Genomic DNA, 20,232 nt, shown 5'->3' with positions numbered 1-20,232 from the left:
TTTTAAAGACATGACAAATATTTATTCTTAGGAATATTTAGAACTACTTCCTGCTGTCATCCTAAGGTTTTCCTCTTGATAATGTCAGCCTTCTACTCTAGACTTCATTTAAAAACCAGTTTGTTTAAAACTGGCTTAATGCCTAGTTTTTCTGTAAAGTATGGAAGAATTCTGGGCTTCCTCTGAACAGCCTGAAGGGTTTCATAAAGTCTGCTTTATTCACTAATTAATTTGAATGTGAACAGATGTTTGTTTTCTAACAGAGTTTTTGGGTGCTTCATTTTAATATTGGCAACACAGTACAGCTCATGGGATTATTTTCAGACAAGTTGAATGCCTCAAATAACTGGAAATTATTTACATTCCAGATGTGCCAAATCATATTACTAAATACTTGATTTATTATGCTTGACCAAGGACTATTTGGATCAATTCTGGCAAACTCATGAAAGCTTAAGTGTTTGGATAGGAAGTGTATAGGGGATTGAATGATAATATTGCTCTTTTTCCTTCATGCTGAAACATAAGTCGTCTTCATTTGTAGCCTCTCAAAGTTTTGTTCTCCATTTCTAAATCTGCCCATTTAGCTTTCCTGTGTGCTTCTGTGTGAACATGAAATAATATTTCACTGTCATTCACAGCGGGACCAACCAATCTTTTCTCCCCCTGTCAGCAGTAGCACAAGTACCTTAGAAATACTTGAAGGGAATGTTCTTTTATACCATAAAATATAGAGTGTGAAAATGCCTATAGGAGCAAAAATTTCACTTATATGTTGTAGTTACCTTCATATGCATGAAAGATATGGTTTGCAAACTCTGTATATATTGTTTTGGTTGTATATATTGTTTTGGTTGACTACTCTTGTATCCCTTCTCTTAGAATCTTTTAAAACCTCCCAAGGTAAGGGACCCAAAGCAGACGATGATGTATTACCAGTAGGTAGGTAGGTAGATAGGTAGGTATTTATTTATTTATTTATTTATTTATTTATTTATTTATTTATTTAAGACTAAGCCCACTTTATCCGAAATATAGCGGGCGCTAGTGGACATTGGGTGGTTGTGGGAGGCCCCCCCAAATGGCTGGCCCCATCCCCACTCCCTGGCCCCCACTCTCCCCCCTCACAAATTTCCTCCCAGCTGCTGCCAGCTTCATCGCAGGGCTTGGAACCCCATGGTGATGGGAGGGTGCCCCCCACCCCTCATTCCTCCAGCGCTGGGCTCCTGCAAGGCCTGCTGTGAAGGCAGCCCCACCCCCACCCCCACCACTCGTTCCTTCAGCGCCAGGCTCCTGTGAGCCCCACGCTGAAGGCAGCCCTGCCCCCCATCCCTCGTTCCTTCAGCCTTGCGCTGAAGTCAGCTCTACCCCCACCCCTCATTCTTTCTGCATGGGGCTCCTGCAAGCCCTGCGCTGAAGGCAGCCCTGCCCCCCACCCCTCGTTCCTTCAGCGTGGGGCTCCTGCGAGCCTCGTGCTGAATGCAGCCCTGCCCCCACCCCTCGTTCCTTCAGCGCTGGGCTCCTGCAAGACCCACACTGAAGGAAGCCCTGCCCCCCCTCGTTCCTTCAGCACTGGGCTCCTGTGAGCCCCCGCCAAAGGCGGCCCCACCCCCCACCCCTCGTTCCTTCAGCGCGGAGCTCCTGTGAGCCCCTCGCTGAAGGTTGCTGGCCCCCCTCACCCCCCAGGCCACAGCCTTCCCCTGCCGCCTGGGCAGCATGGTCGCAGGCAGCCGCACTGCCCGAGAGGCACATGCTGGAGAGTGGGCAGGTCGGAAGGCACTTTGCGCCTCCCAACTCATCAGTTCTGGGGCCAGCGACCAATTGGTCGCTTGTCACTGGATTGACACCCAGAGGGGCCAATCGGCAGGTGCTTCACACCTGCCGATTGGGCACCCCATTTGTCACTCCAGGGGAAGGGGCAAGTGGGCACCCTTCATTATCCCGGACAGGGCCCTCCTTGAGGGCCCTTATTGTTTTATTTATACCGCTCCTGGAGAGTGGTTACAGATGTATTTATTTATTTTCATTTTAAAAAATAATCAGTGATTCTAATGAGACAGGGCAGATTACACAGTGCAAGCCAATGCTCAAACAGGATGAGGCATCTATTATCTAATAAGCTATATAATAGGGTTTACTTGACAGAGGTATGGACAATGCTTAAGCTTCTGTTTTTGGATTCTGAAAACCTGTGACTCTGTCATCTAATGAAAGGTATCAATGTGTTAGAAAAGTCAGCTTTCATTGTTTTGTGCTGTTTAATCAAGCAGACTGTGTTGCTTAATATTATTTCTTTTTTTCTTTTGTTATGTAATAAACCTTTTCCTATTATTTTAAGAAAAGGTCTGGTTTCTTGTGTGCCTGCAGCTTCAGAGACCCACAGGTCTGAACATAGCTGGCTTGTCAGAGGGGCAGTGGTTCATGGGGATCCAAATGTGGTTCCTGTTATGTAATTATACTGTTACAAAATTATTCCAAGCTATTTAAATGGATCTGTGCTGTTTTTCATGAAATCAGGTGCTTAACTTTCTTCACAAATCCACCTTGAAGTTACATTTAATGCATCAGCATTTGTGGAGTTAATGGCAGTTCTCCAGTTTGTAAACATCACTTCACAAACCATGAACTCTGATGCCCAGCATGAAAGAAGCACCCATTCAGGTCCCCCTGGTGTAAGCAGCTGGCTCAAGTGAACCCTCAGTAAAGAGAAATACAACAACAACAAAAAGGTATACAAATCCAGCCCAACAATTGAATCAGGTACCACAAAGTTTGAGAAAGAACAGTGTTGAAAATGGACTAAACAAAGTACACCAAAAATATACATTAAAAACATAGGCCTTGACTTAATTGTCAAGACAGAAACCATTGGAAATAATGCTTGATATATTTTTAAATAACTCAATTGCACATTTTATAATGTGTATCCAAATGGAACCATTAGAACCACATATCTTGTAACTTGGTTTCTATGCTCACACATAAAAATGTATGGCTATGAATCACATTGAACAAAAAAAAGTCTGTCTTCGGGAATGTACCCTAGTAAATATGTTGTCCTGTCTAAGTGTGCAATAGTGACCATTTCCCTCCAAATTAGTACTGCCTGTTCACCAAAGTGATATAAAGTCTCCCACCTATAATCCTGTTATGAGCCTCTTGTGGCGCAGAGTGGTAAGGCAGCCGTCTGAAAGCTTTGCCCATGAGGCTGGGAGTTCAATCCCAGCAGCCGGCTCAAGGTTGACTCAGCCTTCCATCCTTCTGAGGTCGGTAAAATGAGTACCCAGCTTGCTGCTGGGGGGTAAACGGTAATGACTGGGGAAGGCACTGGCAAACCACCCCGTATTGAGTCTGCCATGAAAACGCTAGAGGGCATCACCCCAAGGGTCAGACATGACTCGGTGCTTGCACAGGGGATACCTTTACCTTTACCTATAATCCTGTGTTCACAATCTGTTGCATTTCATCAAGGACCTCAACGACTTTTTTGATGCCATCTTCAATGACTCCTTTGTGTGTCTCCGGAGCTAATGCAACTTTCCAGAAAGATGTTTCAAAATGATTCTTCTGTGGCTATATAAGTCCACCACCAGAGTCAGACTAGAAAATGTGCTTGGGTGGGATTTCAGTTCTGTGTACCAGTTTCGTATTTTCCCAGTCATAAGATGCCCAACTATTGATGGATCCTACACTCAGTAAGAACCCACTGTACCTCCTTCTTCAAAGTCAGGCTTAAAACACTTCTTCTCTTTGACGTTTTAAAATATCTTACTACTGCTGTTGCTTTCCCTGATTTCACACTCTGAATAATCATGTGCCTATGCAAACCCCTAAGCAGAATCAAAACCCTTGTTTCTCAGTGCCATAGTGCCACATAATTGATATATTCGCATACTGCTACATACCACCCATTAGAATTGTGCTGAATTGTCTGTGGATATATTCCACAGTTGCCCCTATCTTTCACAGCGAGAAGCAGTCTCTCGTCATGTTTGATTATAGTGTCTCCCATTGCCTTAATCTTAGGCTGCTGAATTCCTGAGTTTTTGCACAAAATAGTCATTCCATTAGCATCCATAAACATTGCAGGCTTCCTTCCTCACACCCCAGAACCCCATTGTATGATTCTCTCATGCTTGTCACATCCCGCACCTACTCTGTGTCATAGTTCAGTGTCCTTTCCGGATGGTATGTGCTTGACTGCCAGATCTGAATAATTCCATGTCTGATTATAGGAAGCTCAGGCTGAGAGCTAACACAGGACACATTTTGTGCATGTCCTTCCAGAGTTTGTACAGAAATTTAATTCCCATAATCCCAAGACCTAACAAGGTGGCCATCTTCTCCCGAAATTAGATAAGATTTATCTCCTTCACTTTAGTATTCAGGACAATTACTCCCTTCTCATGAACTTCCAAAGTTAAATTGGGTCAAAAAGAATCAAGCTGTCAAACCTCAAACATCCTGTCCAATGAGGCAGTAGCAAACTGGGTAGAGTTTATGACAATCTGCATTACATAATGAGTGTGTCCTTCAAACTTTTGAGAACAAGAACATTCCCTCCCCCCGCCCTCTTCTTTAGCAATAACAATAATGTTAACACTTCTGGTTTTAATGAAAGACTATATGGAATGTATAGCAATACAGCAGATGTAATCTGAATGTGCTTCAAACATGTGAACTCTTCCTAAAATCTTGTAACTGAGAACTCTGACTTGCATTTCATCAGCTCCTGTAACAACCCAGGAATGCAGCCACAGACCACAGCAGCAGTTACAGTAGATTGGCTTGTAACCCATGCAACACTACCTCTGAACTGTAACCTGTGTTACCAGACCCTGGATTATAATCTGTGGCAACCAGATCCTCTGGACGGTATTCTATGGTTCTAGAAACCCTGAATCAGCATCTAATAACAGACCTCATCATGGGACACGAACAGCACCTGCATGCTCTTCAAGCAAGACTCTTAACTATGGATTTTGTACATTTGCTCTGGCCTAGACATAAGGTAAAGAGCCAGGCCAACCTGTCTTTGCAAAGCATCAGTGGAGCTTGGCATGACTGACTGACCTCATGAACCCAGAATCCTAGCATCCTTGAAGCCATGAGAAACAGGCACACAGCTCTGGAAACTTCAAAGAGTATCCTCCTTCCTGACTCCCCCCCCTCACCCCATTAAACTGGCAGATCTCAAAAGAAACTTCTCACCTTTGAAATCTCCTTCCTATCCACCCAACCTAATGCCAGCTTGCCAATAGCATTATTGCTCTCTAAAGAAGTACAAATCAACCTTTTGGTTCCATATCAAAGGGAGCATCTGCACTCTTTGTTCAAAGCCCACTTTTTGCCTACATGACTTTTACCACATATATGGCTAAGGAAAGGGTACAAAAACCCTTCCTTGTAGCCCCCAGCATGCTCGCTTCCTTCTGCCACCGCCTGACTCGGATGCTGGTTTCATTCATGTCGCTGAACCCCTCGCTCAAGGCACCCAACTTCTACATCTGAGCAAGAAAGGTAATTGTATGAAACTTGCTGCCCTCTTCCCCATAATGTTAGTGTACTGCTTAATCTTATGCTGTAAATAAAGCATACACCTTATTATTAATCAGTATTTGTCTCCCATGGATTCCTACAAGGATTAATTACCTCATAAAAACTGCAAACTAGTTTCATGATTTATCCCTTTTTGCATAGATATTTCCCCAATTTTGATCAGCATCAAAGGATAATTAATTAAGCATTTCACTTAACAGGCCCACCCCAGAGCCCAGGGCGGGGAAGATAGGAATGATACGGAAGGAGTCTCCTCCAGCCTGAGGACCACATGGATTGGGTCCCTCTATGGTTGTCCTGCTTGGTGCTGGGCCTGGCTTTGCAAGTGCTTCTGGAGGATGCACAACCCACATAGCCCCTGGGCTGAAACAACCTACTCTCCAGCTGATGCCACCTTCCTTGTTTCACAGGTGGTCTCATAGCTGTGGCCCTGCTGCTGCTGCACAGGGAGTCATGACTGATTCTCCCATCTTGCCATGGAACTCCTCAGCTGGATATCCCTTCTCTAACCCAGGCCTCTCCTCCTCTACAGGCCTCATGGTTGAGTTCCGACTGGAAGGTCCAAGATTTAAGGTTATCCATGGGCAAGTGGGAGAGTGTGGGTGAGTGCTCAGGATCTCCTGGATCCCCGGGCAGTGGACGGGAACTCACCTGTTGAAGCAGTGTTCAGCCCTGACCCCAGACAAGCTGCTCCCCATTTTCCAGCTTTCTTGTTCAGTCTCTTTAAATTGTATGAGGACTGCACAAGAAAGCCCAAAATAGCTGAGCTGCCAGGAGCATTCTCACCAGTCAGCTGTTTCTGCAGATTTCTGAAAACCCTATTTAAAAGGACTGTGGTCCCGTTAAATTTGGTATGCTGGACCTACAAACCATGAACTGAACTGCTTTTTCAGTGAGCAAAGCAATTCAGTCTGTGGTTTGGGTTGTAGTTTGGCATGAACCAAACTAAAGCATATTTTTGCAGTTCATGCCCATATCTAAATGAATGTAACACTGCCAATGGCACTGTTTTGTGCAGTTTGAATAAGTAATATATCTAGCAAATTGTTCTGAAACAGCAGAACAATCAATGAAAAACCAGCTCCTGTTCCCAACAGGTGAAGAGAATCTGACCTGAATTGGAGATATTTGACTGTCTTTCCTCACAATTGTTCCAAAGGGATGTGAGGGCCAAACAATATGTCACATGCATTTAGAACATGATATATTGCTTTCACCAGGAATGATTGAAAGTTGAGTCATGAAAGAGCACATTCAGTAATGCAAGCCCCTACTAATTGCAAAGCTATAGCTTACATCCTCTTTGTAAAATTAGGCATTAGTTGCAACTCATTTTACTGGTTTGTTTTCAATACCAATTTCTGGAACAGAAATATTGTCTTCTTTGATGAACCATTCTCATGCAGATTCAGCATACTAATTAAAGTAATTAAGCCTCAGACCACTAAGAATTATTATTCATTTTTATTTTTGCAAATTAACTTGTTTTTGACAGGATTTTTTTTTGTAAATGGCACCACATAAATATGTAATTCATTATCTGATTATAGTGCAATTAATTTCTTTAAAATCCTCTTGCCAAATCCCAAATTAATACCAAGCTGCATATAAATTGTTTTCATTACATGCAGCAAAAACTCTAAAATTAAATCTTCCCCAAGCTTTAGAAATATGACTATTCTATACTAGATGAATTTGTTTTAGGATTGTTAATTTAAAGTAGGGGAATGGAACTAAGTTACAATTAAGTTTAATCCAAAAGAATGCGAGGCCTAAACTATGTTATACACAAACAGGAATTTTAAGTAATTGTGAAGTAAAATGTGGGGTAGTTGTTAGGTAGTCCTTTGCCATACAACACTGGTGATATCCTATTCTGAACTTTCTTTGACTTGATTTAAATGAGAATCAGTCAGAGGGTGAAAAAATCGCCCTTAGAACTTTACCCTGAAAAGGTATATCTGCTCAATTTATAGAAGATGCTGTATGACTGACCATAAAGCTGCTTAGGAAGCTTCACAAACATCACATTTAAAGCACATTTAGGTGGCATTGACCTGCTGAAAGGGATGGTGCTAGCATATGGCATCTGATGCATCTGTCCTGCATTCTCTGCTTGGTAGACCTGTTCCAGCTGCCATAGTCACTGCCTTAAAACTATTGTAGCCATAACTAGAGATGGTAAAATGCAGTTCGTTTAAGTTTTTGATTTATGGCATGCCCATTATGTGTTCCATGAACCATTATGAACTTTTAATAGCTAAACAAACCCGTTCAGTTTGTGATATAGTACAGTGCTTTCCAGATTTGCGAGCCCATTCATAGGTATTCATAGGGATGCTGTCTCCCCATTCAATAACTGCATGATAACAAAATCTCCAACACTGCATTTCCATGCTCCACCAACTGAATTTTTTCCTCTCATGCAAGGATTGAGTGACCAGGATCCTGGCTAGGGAGAGGAAAGCAAGAGGATAATCCTATGTCTTATTCCATTTGTTACAACCTCAGAGTTGCACCTCTACTAAAAGAACTTGATTCTGAAACAGAAGTGTTGGGAGTCTATCAGGGGTGAATATAGTAGGATAGGACAAGTTTCCCTCAGCTTCTTTCCCTGAGTATCATTCATTATATTAGAGTCTGGGGCTCTCCCAGTGTCTTCTTTTCCTTAGCTAGTTTTACATAAACTGTTTCAAAGTGATCAGTGGCAACACAGATGGAATTAGGTTTGAATCCAATGACACTTTTAAGACCAGCAAAGTTTAATTCTAGGTATAAGCTTCTGTGTGCATGCACACTACTTTGGATATATTAACTTCATCAAGCCTTATATTTGGAGGGGGGTGGTTTTAGTTGCCAGGAAGGGCTCTTTAAAGATGAATAAGTAACTGAGCAATAACTATAGCTACAATTGGACTAACACAGTTGCCAAGGCCTGTGGATAGCAGAAATATAGCATACAGATAATAAAAGGATTAACAACAAATGTGAAAACTAAGTTTTAGTCCACTGACACCTTTAAGACCAACAAAGTTTAATTCTGAGTATAAGTGAGAACTGAATCACTTAGTTTTTAAAAATATTTTATATTATATACTTTTTATACATCTGCTTTTACTGATTATTACTTATTATTATTAAGAATGTTAGTGAAATATTTCAGTCATTTCATTCAATTAGCATTTTGATTTGTTCCTAGCTGCATAAGAGAAATTGTTTGGAGAGTCAAGATAGAACTATTCTAACTGAATACGTGAAAAGAGTTCTAAGGACAATTTCCTGGAAGCAAGCTTCAGTGAATAACATGAGACTTGCATTTAAGTAGACTTGGTTAGCATTGTTTCCTACTTCTCCACTTCTTTATGTGATGGAGTTTTCTCTTGAGATATCGCTGCCGCAGCTTAAACCTCAGCAGCCGTTGACGCTGCAGGGGCGCCCAGGCGGCGTGCCCCAGTGACGTTGGCTGCCCCATCATGTGGCGGGGGTGAAAAAGGGATGGAGCGCCGGCCTATAAGAGGCCGTGCGCATGCGTGGGGCCCCATTCCTCGCGCTGCGCTGTTCCGGACAGTCATCCTCCCACCCTCCCTGTTTATTATGTCGCAGCCGCATGGGATGCTCAGTAGGGAGCCTGGTTTGGTGGGGAGTCCCATTTGCATAAGGGAATCCCCGAGGCAGGGGGGTCCCCATAAAGGGACCGACCAGTAACCGGGCGCAGCCTACCCATCTGGGAGGCCAGGGGCCCGAGAGGCCAGGTGGTTGGGAGATCCAATGGAGGCAGACGAACATTGGATCCCGACCGGCTGCTTCCCGTGTTGTTGCGGGGGGTCAGGCTTCCCTTTACTAGCATCGGGCCAACCCTCAGTTGGAGGGTGTGTTTCTGTTAATAAACGGCTGCGGCCAAATTTATGCCATAAAACTGGGGTAGCGTCGTTACTGGAATAGTTGCCACCTGCAAGTCAACAGGTTTCTATCCAATTACAATACAGAGAAATTATGGTTCTATAAGAATCATCCAGGAGTGAAGGATTATGGATTGTGCACTTTGTTCCCAATACCATTCTATAGAACATGTTTGAGTACATTTTTTAAAAAGTTTAAATATATTCTTCAGACAAGGAAGGTCATGTGCAGGGAAGTTGTAAAATGATAACATAGTTCTCTTTCCCTTTCTAGACAGTAAGTAGTTATTTGACTTTGTTAGGTAGAAGCACCCTGAAAAAATGTGGAGACAACCATAATCTGATAAGCTCTAAAAAGACAGAGAAGACAGATAAATGGACTAGGGAGAAGCAGGGTCAAATCCTCAGTCAGCCTTGAAGATCATTAGTTAACTGTGAGCCACTCAGTTATTCTCTGTCAGCTTGATCTACCTCTCAAGCTTGTTCTGACAATGACAAGTGAAAAAAGTATACGTGTCACTGTACAATTGTTGAAGAAAAGGTGAAGTAAAATAGAAATATGAGCAAATTTGGAACTTCTTATGAGCAAAACTGGAGTCAAATCATAAATGTATATATTGAAAAAAAATCCATAAATTGCAGTATCTTATATTGGATATTGAGGAGTCTCCCAGATTCATTCACTGCTATGGACTGAGCCCCATAAGATTACTTTTTGTTCCTGAAAATATAGAATTCCTGTAGGCCATGCCATGCTCTGAGTTGAGGGGTGGGGAGAACCAAGAATTGAGACCAGGTCTTCCTGTCTTCTGGTCATGGGCTCATTGAGAGCCAGCAGGGGAAAGGATGATGGGGCCTTTCACCAATGACTTTACCATAGAGTTTTGTTCAAATAGTAAAAAATCATTGTGCCAACTTCAGACCAGCAGCATGATTTTCCAAGAGCCAAACTGGGAGCAAAGCTTTGGCATCATAAGGAAAAGTTCTTGATAAATACAGTAAGTCTTTTTCTACAAGTTGCAGTAGGCTCATTAATTTTGTTATTCCATTAAATAAGAGATTAATATTTGTCAGGTCTGTTTCACATATGAAAAAGTAGTATGCGTATTATGCATAATTCCAAGTCTAGTTGTAGCAGAATATGGATGAAGAAGTGCAAATATATGGTGTCCATACTCAGATATACATTTGTCTTAGCAGATACTTCCCAAATTAATGTTTTAAATTAATTTAATTTATGATTAAATACAGAAAAATGCCAGTCAACTTGGATAAAATGAATACAAACTATATAGTATAAAACATTAAAAAAATAATATTAAAGTTCCTGATCTTCTGACAGATGAAGCTGAGGGGAGAAATCACTACAGAAAATAGCATTAATTTGCTTCCATATATAATTCCCTAATGGCTGTTGAACAAAACTTAGCTGTCTGCATACAGACAGTGCTATTCCCTTCCCATAAAAAGAACTTGATTTTTCCCTGGCCAGTAATGCCAGACACCTCCTAGAACAAAGGCAATATAATTTTAGAATGGAGTGATGTGTAAAATGGACATCTGAATAGGACATGCTCCAGTGACTCCAGCTCCCCCTGCCTATATCTCAGTTTTTTGGAATTTTCCTGAAGCATCCCTCCAAAATTGCAGATGTAGAACATCGCCCCTTATTAGTGTGAAAGCCCTCATTTGGCTTTTAGTTTCCAAGTGAAACAAATGTTCGACAGGGGGTGGAATAAATCTAGAACCAGGGGGTGCAAGCAAGTTTGGAGAACCTGAGATGTCAAACTGACACTGTGTCCTCTAGTTCTTGCTTGACAGTAGATCTAGCTTGGGCTATGCTGGAATGAAGTAGGAATGAAGGGGAAAAGCCAAGACTTGCCATTTTTCTCTCTGAAATGTATATATAGTTTTTGCATGTGAATTGCCTTAGATGAGTTGTAGGGAGACTTTAATTATATAGAAATGACTTTATTTTTAAACAAGCTTGTTCCTACATATTAATACACTTTATATTGTAAGAGAAACATGATCACTGGCTTCATGGCATATGTTTTCTGCTGTAGTCATCCAGAGCTTCTATAGAGGCTACCTTAAATGTTGAATCTTTACAGAAATTCAACGTGCACATAAAATTGCTTGAGAAGTCTTTTCAGGACATACATTTCCCTTGAATTCAAAGACACGTCAAAAAGATTGAATGGCAATTTGTCAAACTATTACTTCTAACAAAGTAAATAAGAAGTTGCCTAAGGGATAGTTCGGATAATGGATCAACATATATGATATATTTCAAAGCTCCGACAACAATTATGGCAAATAGGCATTTCAAAGCAAGTGTAGAGCCTGAACTAGGAGGTGGAATACAAATGAGAAAAACACCATAATCTGTACCTGGAAATAATTTATCTGTAAAACAATAAACTTCCTCTTGCATAGATGTTTCAATATGTTACGAAGGGAGCATTTGAAGAAAATAGAAAGTGCACTGTTGCAAGATGAATGCAACCACTGTGTTCTACAAAATTTGATAGTCTAGGTTATAAACACCATTATGTATACTTGGACAGAGTGTAATTTTCTGTACTTTCAAAGAGGGAAGGGGAGGGAGAAGACTGCATACTGCCTATACTTACCTAACATGAATCCCATTTGAAAGCTGTGCATGGATTTGCTGCCAAATAACCTCTGCTTGTTGACTGAATAAAGGCTGAAGTGAATGGTGAGTCCTATTTTCTGCCTTGTGATGGTATTTTGACCACAACTAAACTTCACTGATTATGTCCTAATATCAGCATTGTGGGTCCAGTGTTCCTACTTCTTCATACCCATTCAGGTGGGTACAGGTGGAGGTCAAAGAGAATGTTTCATGCAACGGTGTTCAACTCTTCATGGGCATTGATATCGGTGCATAAATAAACAACTATCAAATAACAATATGAAGACTAGAAACTAGCCATTCGTTGTCAGGCATTCTGACTAAATCCTGGAAGGAGGTACTGTGTTTTCAGGAAATTCTGCTTCTGGTTGTGAATGTGTGATTGTTGGTATTTATAGTTAAAAGTAACAAACGGGGTATTGCTTATTCATTTGGTAGCTTTCTAGAAGCAATAAATTAGTTGCTTGCAAAATTGCAAAATTCATGTCCCTAGCACACTCCTGCAGAAATTGCTGCCCTTTCTTATGAGAACTATGTGTGGGTGGAGCAAACACAGATCTCTTGTGTGGTTCCTACTCCCTCTGGTCATCTGGTGGCCACTGCGGGTGCAAGTGACATTATACTTGTCATGAGTCCACCCATAGGGTCTAAGGCTGAGGGCAATGAAAAGGAGCCAAGGGAGGCAGATCAACTGACTGTAGTAACAGGGCAAAACAATGGGGAAAAGCCAGGCACTAGTAAAGAATCCCTGGAAAGGACAGAGGCAAAGGGGTTCAGTGAACTGCTCAAACAAAAGAAACAGAAATAGAAGTAAGAACTAAGTAACAGAAGGAAGAATGTCTAGCTGTTGCCTGATATGGTAGAAAAATTACAAGTTGAGGATTAAAGAGCAAGAACTTTATGAGTTAAGCCATTGTAGGATCAGTTCTACTGCTCAGGCATGCCTATTTGAACTCAAGGCACCATGGGTTTGGCCTGGGTGCAGGAAGTGCAACTGTTGTCACATCCCGAGCATCCAAAGCTGCTTCTTTTTCCTGGAAGGCTCCCTGACAAACCTGCCTGGAGCTCTGTCTGTCTCAACATTGGATTGCTCTATTATGACTCTGTTTGGATTCCTGCTTGGCCCAACCTTGGATTGCTTATTGAGTAATCTGTTTCGATTTCTGCCTGACTCAACCTTGGACTGTTCATTGACAACTCTGTTTCAAACGCTGCCTGCCTTGGCTCCCAAACTGATAACAACAATGCTGTCCACTGCCTCATGACAATACAGCTATGTTCTGCCCTTTCCTGAATACGGAAGTACTGGTCAGGTACCTTACAAGACTACCAAGGTATAACTTGGGATCACCCAACTCACATACCACCAGGATCAACGTCCTTATCATTTTAGGGCTGCTTCACCCCTAGCCCTTTTTCTTAAGCATTCTATCATCTTTACTTTCCTGAAGATAGTTACTGTGACAGCCAGATAACCTGCATGGAGTTGGTACACTTGAAGGTTTCAGAACAATTTACTAAGAACAATGAAGTCTGCCGAATTTAGGTAGCCCACATAATCCAACAGTTGGTGATGGATAAATGGTGTTTTCCCTAACATGGAATAGCTTTCATTTTTAAAATATAAATTATTTATACTACTCTGGAAAGAACAGCTATAAAGACTTCATCCTGTAAGACAATGTGAAGATATATATGTCATGAATTATTCTTTAAATATTTGAAGGGTTTTTGTTTTTAGGGGGGAAAAGACAGTAAACTAGCAACCGAGCCATTCTGTGGTGTCCCCACCCCCTTTAGAGATTAGAAGGGTTAGGTGGGCTCATTATGTGTAAAAACCCACAGAAATTCTTGTGCTAACATATGCCTTTGCTTTCTCAGCCCAGGGGAATAATAATACAGTAGAGTTTACAGCATGAAAAATAATGCCACTTATCAGCATGAGGCTGTTTGAACCGTAAGGCCATAGTCCTTGTGTGGGAAAATGATGGTGGCAAAGATTCAACATGGTATCAACAATACTACCATGGTATCACCCAATACTATCATCAGCTTATTGGGTGATCTTAGACCAACTACTTACCTATTAGTCTGGTTGTAAAGATAAAATGGGGAGGTGGCACCATGCATGCCCACTGTAATCCATTGAGGAAAGGCAACATAAAAATGTTATACAAGATTTGTGAAATGCCACAACTCCAAAATGTGTTACCAGGGGGAAAAATACACTGGAGACAGTAAAGAAGAACAAAGGAGATTTAAAGCATGTAGATTCTGTCTTTCGTATAGAAACTTACTCAACAGAAACATATCCATATGTTAGAGTTATACATTTAGATGTCAGCTAATCAAAATAAGAAATTGCTCAATTTTAACAGCCAACTGGAAAAAAAAAATTCAGTCATCTATAGATTTGGTTATATTGCTTGATCAGAGTCCTTAAGACAGAAACAAAATTTTCAAGATTCCAAGAAAGTCATATTATACCTCTTCAGCCTTATTCCTTCTTTGCAATACCTTTCCCAACTTCTGACTGGAATGTAAGGACTTGGAGAAATCCACTCTGTCATCTATCTGACAAAAGGAGTTTTGACTCTTAAAACTTTAGGCCAGGCTTTCTCAGCTACCGTTTCATGGAGCCATGGGGTTTTTTGACAGCCCTGGAAGAGTATCCCAAATGAGTGGAATTTAATTAATTTTTAATGTATTTTTAAACCTTGTTAAACATTTATTGGGAGATAGGACCATATATGGTCATGTTGACCCATCCACCACTCCCAAAATAGTCTAGGATAGGCCTGGAGGGGCTGGGAAGGGGAGGGACCCTAAGTTGCTGTGTACACAGCTATGCTTCGCCTGAAGAATGTTTCAAGAGTTTCTTAACAGTAAAAATGTTGAGAAAGGTTGCCTTAGACCCTGAAAATCCTATTGGTCTCTAAGGTGCTACTGAACTCGAATCTAGCTGTTCTACAGCATACCAGAACAGCTATCCTCTGAAGCTATTATTCTGGTGACTCTGTGGCTAAATATTAAAAAAAAAAGAAAAAAAGGAAAAGGGTGGAGGGGAAGAAAGAGAGTGAAAAAGGAAAACGTGGCTATCCACAATCCCTGAGCTCGTTTTCTATGCTTGCACTGCAACAGTCTTCCATCCTTGCAAAAATGCAACTCTCTCACTAAGTTCATTCAAAATAGTTTTATTTTGTGACCTTTGATGACCTGCAAATTCATCAACATTTTCTGTAAGAATCTCCTAACAGGATTTATTCTGAATGCCCAGCCTTGTAATTTTTGGCATACTGACTGATAATGATCCAGTCACATTCTGAAATTATTAAAATTGCTTGTTTTATGATTATGGTGTACAAGATTCCATTTCATCTACCTGTTTTATTGATGCATTGTATTTTCTGAGAACATTTCAGAGCGATATACGCAAAAGCAAATCAAGGCAAACAACCCTAAATACATTTACCCTATTGGGTGTGGAATGAAACGAATCCACTAATGCTGCAGCATGTTATCTTCCCTTTCATTTTCACATATTGTAAAAGACCTTCCACCACAGATATACTTGGACTAGAGCATCATATAACCCCCCCCCCAAAAGCCTTAACATACAAAAGAATACTATATGCCATACTTAAGCACTCTTTCAAAGAAAAGCAGAGCAACAAATTATTCACATAATTACTTGAATTGTGAAACAAAAATAACAAATAACTATGCAGAGTAATGTAAAATATTCATAGGCTTCCAGGAAGAGGATTGCAGATCAGAGCTTTTAGTTGTAATTTACTACCTAAAGTTGCATATTGTTTGAATAAATGCTATATAATATTTGGATTTCATTAAATAATTTCACATACTTTATTGATTTCTAATTTATTGATCTAGGAAATCAGTGTTCACTTCTCCTAAATTCTGGTTTAAATAGAATAATTTCTCAAATTAATGTTGGATTTAGGTCAAGCACTATTTGGCATGTCCTTTAGGTCCTAATTTCCCCAATCTGTTTTATTCTCCTGCCTGTATTACACACATGAGCATTCACAAGACACTACAAAAAAGCAACTTTGATATGCATGTTACATAGATTATATTAAAATTATTTCTACTTTGCTTCTTATATAACAACAGGGCCCTTTGGAAACTTAACATTTATTGTTTAAGATTTTATAAAGCTCTGGCTCTGGGAAGCTCATGCCACAATAATGTATTAACCTTAAAAGTGGCATGGGGCTCTTTGACCTCAGTTCCACACTCTGCTAAGAAGCTCACTAGATGACCTTGAACCAAACTCTCTGTTTTTTTTTTTGCATTAGCAACATTGTTTGGATTTGTATTTTTTAAGAGTTTATTTTTTGTCTATTTCTACAATGAAATTTGCTTCTTCATGCCTGAATTGCCCCCTCAGTTGTCCTCACTTACCCTGCAACAAAGGAATAATAGAAAACCCATTTTCATATTTTCAAGCAGTGTCTAATGGAGTCTAGTTCGGGGCTGTTCAGTGCGGAAATGCATGCATTTGGGTTTTTCACTGTGCCCACCATTTTGAGTCATTTGGACATTTCCCTTTCCCCATCACCATCCTCCCTCCCCCCCTTCCTTACTCCCCCCTCCCTCCATTCATTCTGAAAAATCTGCCTTTTTTAAAGAAAAAAAGGGGAAGGTGATCACATTACAATGCTGTTTCTAATTTGTTTAAAAAAGCAGTCTTGCACAGTAGCATTCTAATATTATAACCCGGGGTTGTTGTTGTTTTAAAAAAAACATTCAGGATACTTTGGGGGGAAGGGGGAGGCAATCAAGGGTGCTGAATGGTGGGATTAAGGTGTGGAATTAAAACAAGGGTGCAAGTAGGCACCATTTGGCAAAACACATTTTTTTAAAAAAGGGAAAGTGAGCAAAACATGATGGGAGGCTGCCTTCATTGGACTCAGTGTGGAAAGCATATTGTGAATTTCAGCCCGGTAAATGAGGGGAGGAAAGCCCAAATGTGGAAAGACTGGAGTCAACTTGTAACATCCAAAGCGAGACTAAAAGAATGTAGGTCTCCTAATGTGGAAATGGACTTTGTCTCATTCTCATCACTATCAGCCTCTCCCTCAAACTGCTTCCCAAAGATTGAGCAGGTGGTTGGACAAGATGGACTTTATGGCCCCTTCAAACTCTATGATTCTATGTTGTAAGAAAATTAAGGAGCGGATAATGCATTTGAAATGAAATATAGAACAAGAGTTAATTTATTATACATTGATGACTAGCAGTAAAGTTCATTTCAAAAAATACAAAGAGCTTTAGGCACTCCCCCACTCCTTTTCAATGTTCCTCCCAGCCTGGAAAGGTGGGGGAGCATGGAAAGAGAGTGTAGGCCATGCCAGTTCCCTTAAACACTTTCTTCCAGCCTCTCAAGGCAGGTAAGGAGTGTTTATACCAAGCAGGGCCCCATGCATGCCTTACAGGTGATTCTGACAGCTGCCTGTAACAATCAATGATAAAGCAAACACAGGGGCGAGTCCCTTTAAGCACTGCCTTCCAGTCTGCAGAGCCAGGGCTGGACTGTAGGCATGTAGGGAAAAGTACATTTAGGATTCTGCGAAGGTGCCTGTCTGATAGGCGCACTGTTCTCTCCTGCTGCAAGCGTGCTCATCAGCTCTTGCTAAAAGGTCCGCCACCTGATCCATTTAAATGCCTCCCCAGTTGGGAAGACATGTAAATGGAACAGGAATGGCACCTGTCATCATCAGCTGATGGGCATACTGGTCATTCCTGTTGCTGTTTGGTGGGGCTCATTCAGGAGGCATTAGAACATTCAATGGGTCAGAAATACATGATGCTTTTTATGAGGTACTAGTAGTATAGCCCGTTGCAATCCGTAATGAAACAGGCACTAGCTCATGGTTTGGTGTGGGTTTAGTGCCTCACTTGGAAGCTGGCAACCCTAAGAGGAGGTCTCTCTGTGTACAGTAGTCTTGATCTTAGTGAGGTTTATACATACCTATGTAGTGTGAAATTCCAGAATATGAACCTACCCCAATCTGGCAGCCTTAACCCCTCTCTGCAATGTTTTCTTGAGCTGAAATATGTCAGAGGGTGCTATGTGGCTGGTTAGATGGCTGTGGAGTCATTATATACTTTTGAGGCCCTACTTCCAAACCTCAAGAAATATTTCCATACCAGGGATAGCCAACTTGCAGGTGGGGCCTGGAGGAAGGTGGGGTTGAGAGAGCTCTGGGAGAACTAAAAATGTCCCAAGGTCACCTGGCTGCCTGCCTGTGGGGAATCAATGATCCTCCAGGCCTTCCTGTCCTTTACCATTCCCTGGAGTCCATTTAAGCTCACACCGACTGCTTCAGTGACTCCATCCAGCCACTTAATTCTCTGTCGTCCACTTCTTCTTTTGTCCTCAATTGCTCCCAGCATTAGGCTCTTCTCCAGGGAGTCCTTCCTTCTCATGAGGTGGCCAAAGTTTGAGTTTCATCTTCAGGATCTGGCCTTCTAAATAGCAGTAAGGGGTAATCTCCTCTAGGACTGGCTGGTTTGTTCACCTTGCAGTCCAAGGGACTTACAAGAGTCTTCTCCAGCACCAGAGTTCAAAAGCATCAGTTCTTTGATGCTCGGCCTTCCTTATGGTGCAATTTTCACAGCCATACATTGCAACTGGGAAGACCATAGCCTTGAATAGATGCACTTTTGCTGGCAGTCTGATGTCTCTGCCAAAATAGGTCCAACATTAAAATCTTTGGCAATGAATCTTCAAGTCTCCTCCAACCGGAGGGCGGGCCTTAGAGGGCTCTCTCCCCAATTGGCTGACTCTCCTTTCCCCACATTCTCGTTGGTTCTGGTCTGTTGCAGGGAGCCTCACTTAGACCAGCTTCCATGGTTTTAAAGGCCCCTTCAAGTTTCTTAGGGCACATTGCAGACAGACCAGTTTTATTCTGTAGAGGCCACTTCTTTGGGCAGTTCCTTGCTGGGCAGACCTTCTGTGTAGGAGACATGAAAAAACTAGACCCCCAGCAAGTTCAAGGGGATGTGAAGGGCCATATGTACAGAGGGCAGGGATTATGAAAAGTCCATATTTTATCAGGAAATGTGCAAGGAATATGTACTAACATATTCAAAAAACTTTCTGATATCTTTGTTAGAACAACTTTGGATCTGTAATGGCCCCTCAGACCTGGTTTGTTCTTATAAAACTGAGGTGGGAGAGCCTGGAGAGAGGAGAATAGACCCAAATGGCCCCCATGCAATCCTGGCAGCTCCCTCACCAGGGACCCACCAGCTCAGTCAGTGGTCAATTGAGTGAAGTTGTTGGACACAACGGTTAGGGGTGGGAGATGCAGCTTTATTGAGCAGCTGGCCATTGGACGGGCGGCCACTCAGGCAGCAGAACAACACAGGCAGGAGCATTTATTGACCCTTAAATTGTGAGGACAAAGGAAGGAGCATTCATTGACCCTTAAATTGTGAGGCCCAAAAGATCATTAGGCCTTTTATTATAGTTACAGATGATTCATTTTCAAAACAAGATGGGGTAATTCAGAACTCTAAAATCAGAAGAGATATCTGGAACATCTTGGCGCAGCAGATCCATATTACACGAGAGTTGGATTAGCCATGACATAGCCCTAAGCTATAATAAATTTAAGAAACCTCAGTAGATTTACAGATAAGTTTTTGGTAATTAAAATATATTTAGAGGTCTCTCGTAATCTGGTATCCTAAACTTGTACGTAAATCTAGCTCTGTAGTCTGTATTTTAAATTGCAATTGTCTGACCTCACAGGCCAAACTGAGGCTGCACCAAGTCTAAGGTCTCTGTAATTGTATGCAAACCCTTTAACTCACTCAAACCTTCTTGCTCTTCTCTGTAATAGATATCTTTCTTTTGAGTCATGTCAACATTGACTAAAACCACATTAGCTTTCAGCCGTTCTTATAGTAATCACACACCATTCATGCGGAGAACAGGGCCATATGAACAGCTGGATTTTCACACTATTTAATGCCGGACAGAGGCTTCCCACAGTTTCTTCAACTGATATCTCAGTGTGAACTTCTGCACATATAAGGGCTATAATTTACCATAATGTACTGTGTCATACAAGGCAACAC

The 20,232-nt window shown here is 41.5% G+C and overlaps 1 pseudogene; it reads right to left on the bottom strand.

The window, feature by feature from the left end:
• Positions 1-3,432: 3,432 nt before the first annotated feature.
• Positions 3,433-4,799, bottom strand: LOC143844160 (coatomer subunit beta' pseudogene; annotated as a pseudogene).
• Between the last annotated feature and the right edge of the window lie 15,433 nt (positions 4,800-20,232).

This window comes from Paroedura picta, chromosome 9 (assembly GCF_049243985.1).
Source record: "Paroedura picta isolate Pp20150507F chromosome 9, Ppicta_v3.0, whole genome shotgun sequence".
Lineage (NCBI taxonomy): Eukaryota > Metazoa > Chordata > Lepidosauria > Squamata > Gekkonidae > Paroedura > Paroedura picta.
The sequence above is the reverse complement of the archived record's forward strand: the minus strand, read 5'-3'. Positions and strand labels throughout refer to the sequence as shown.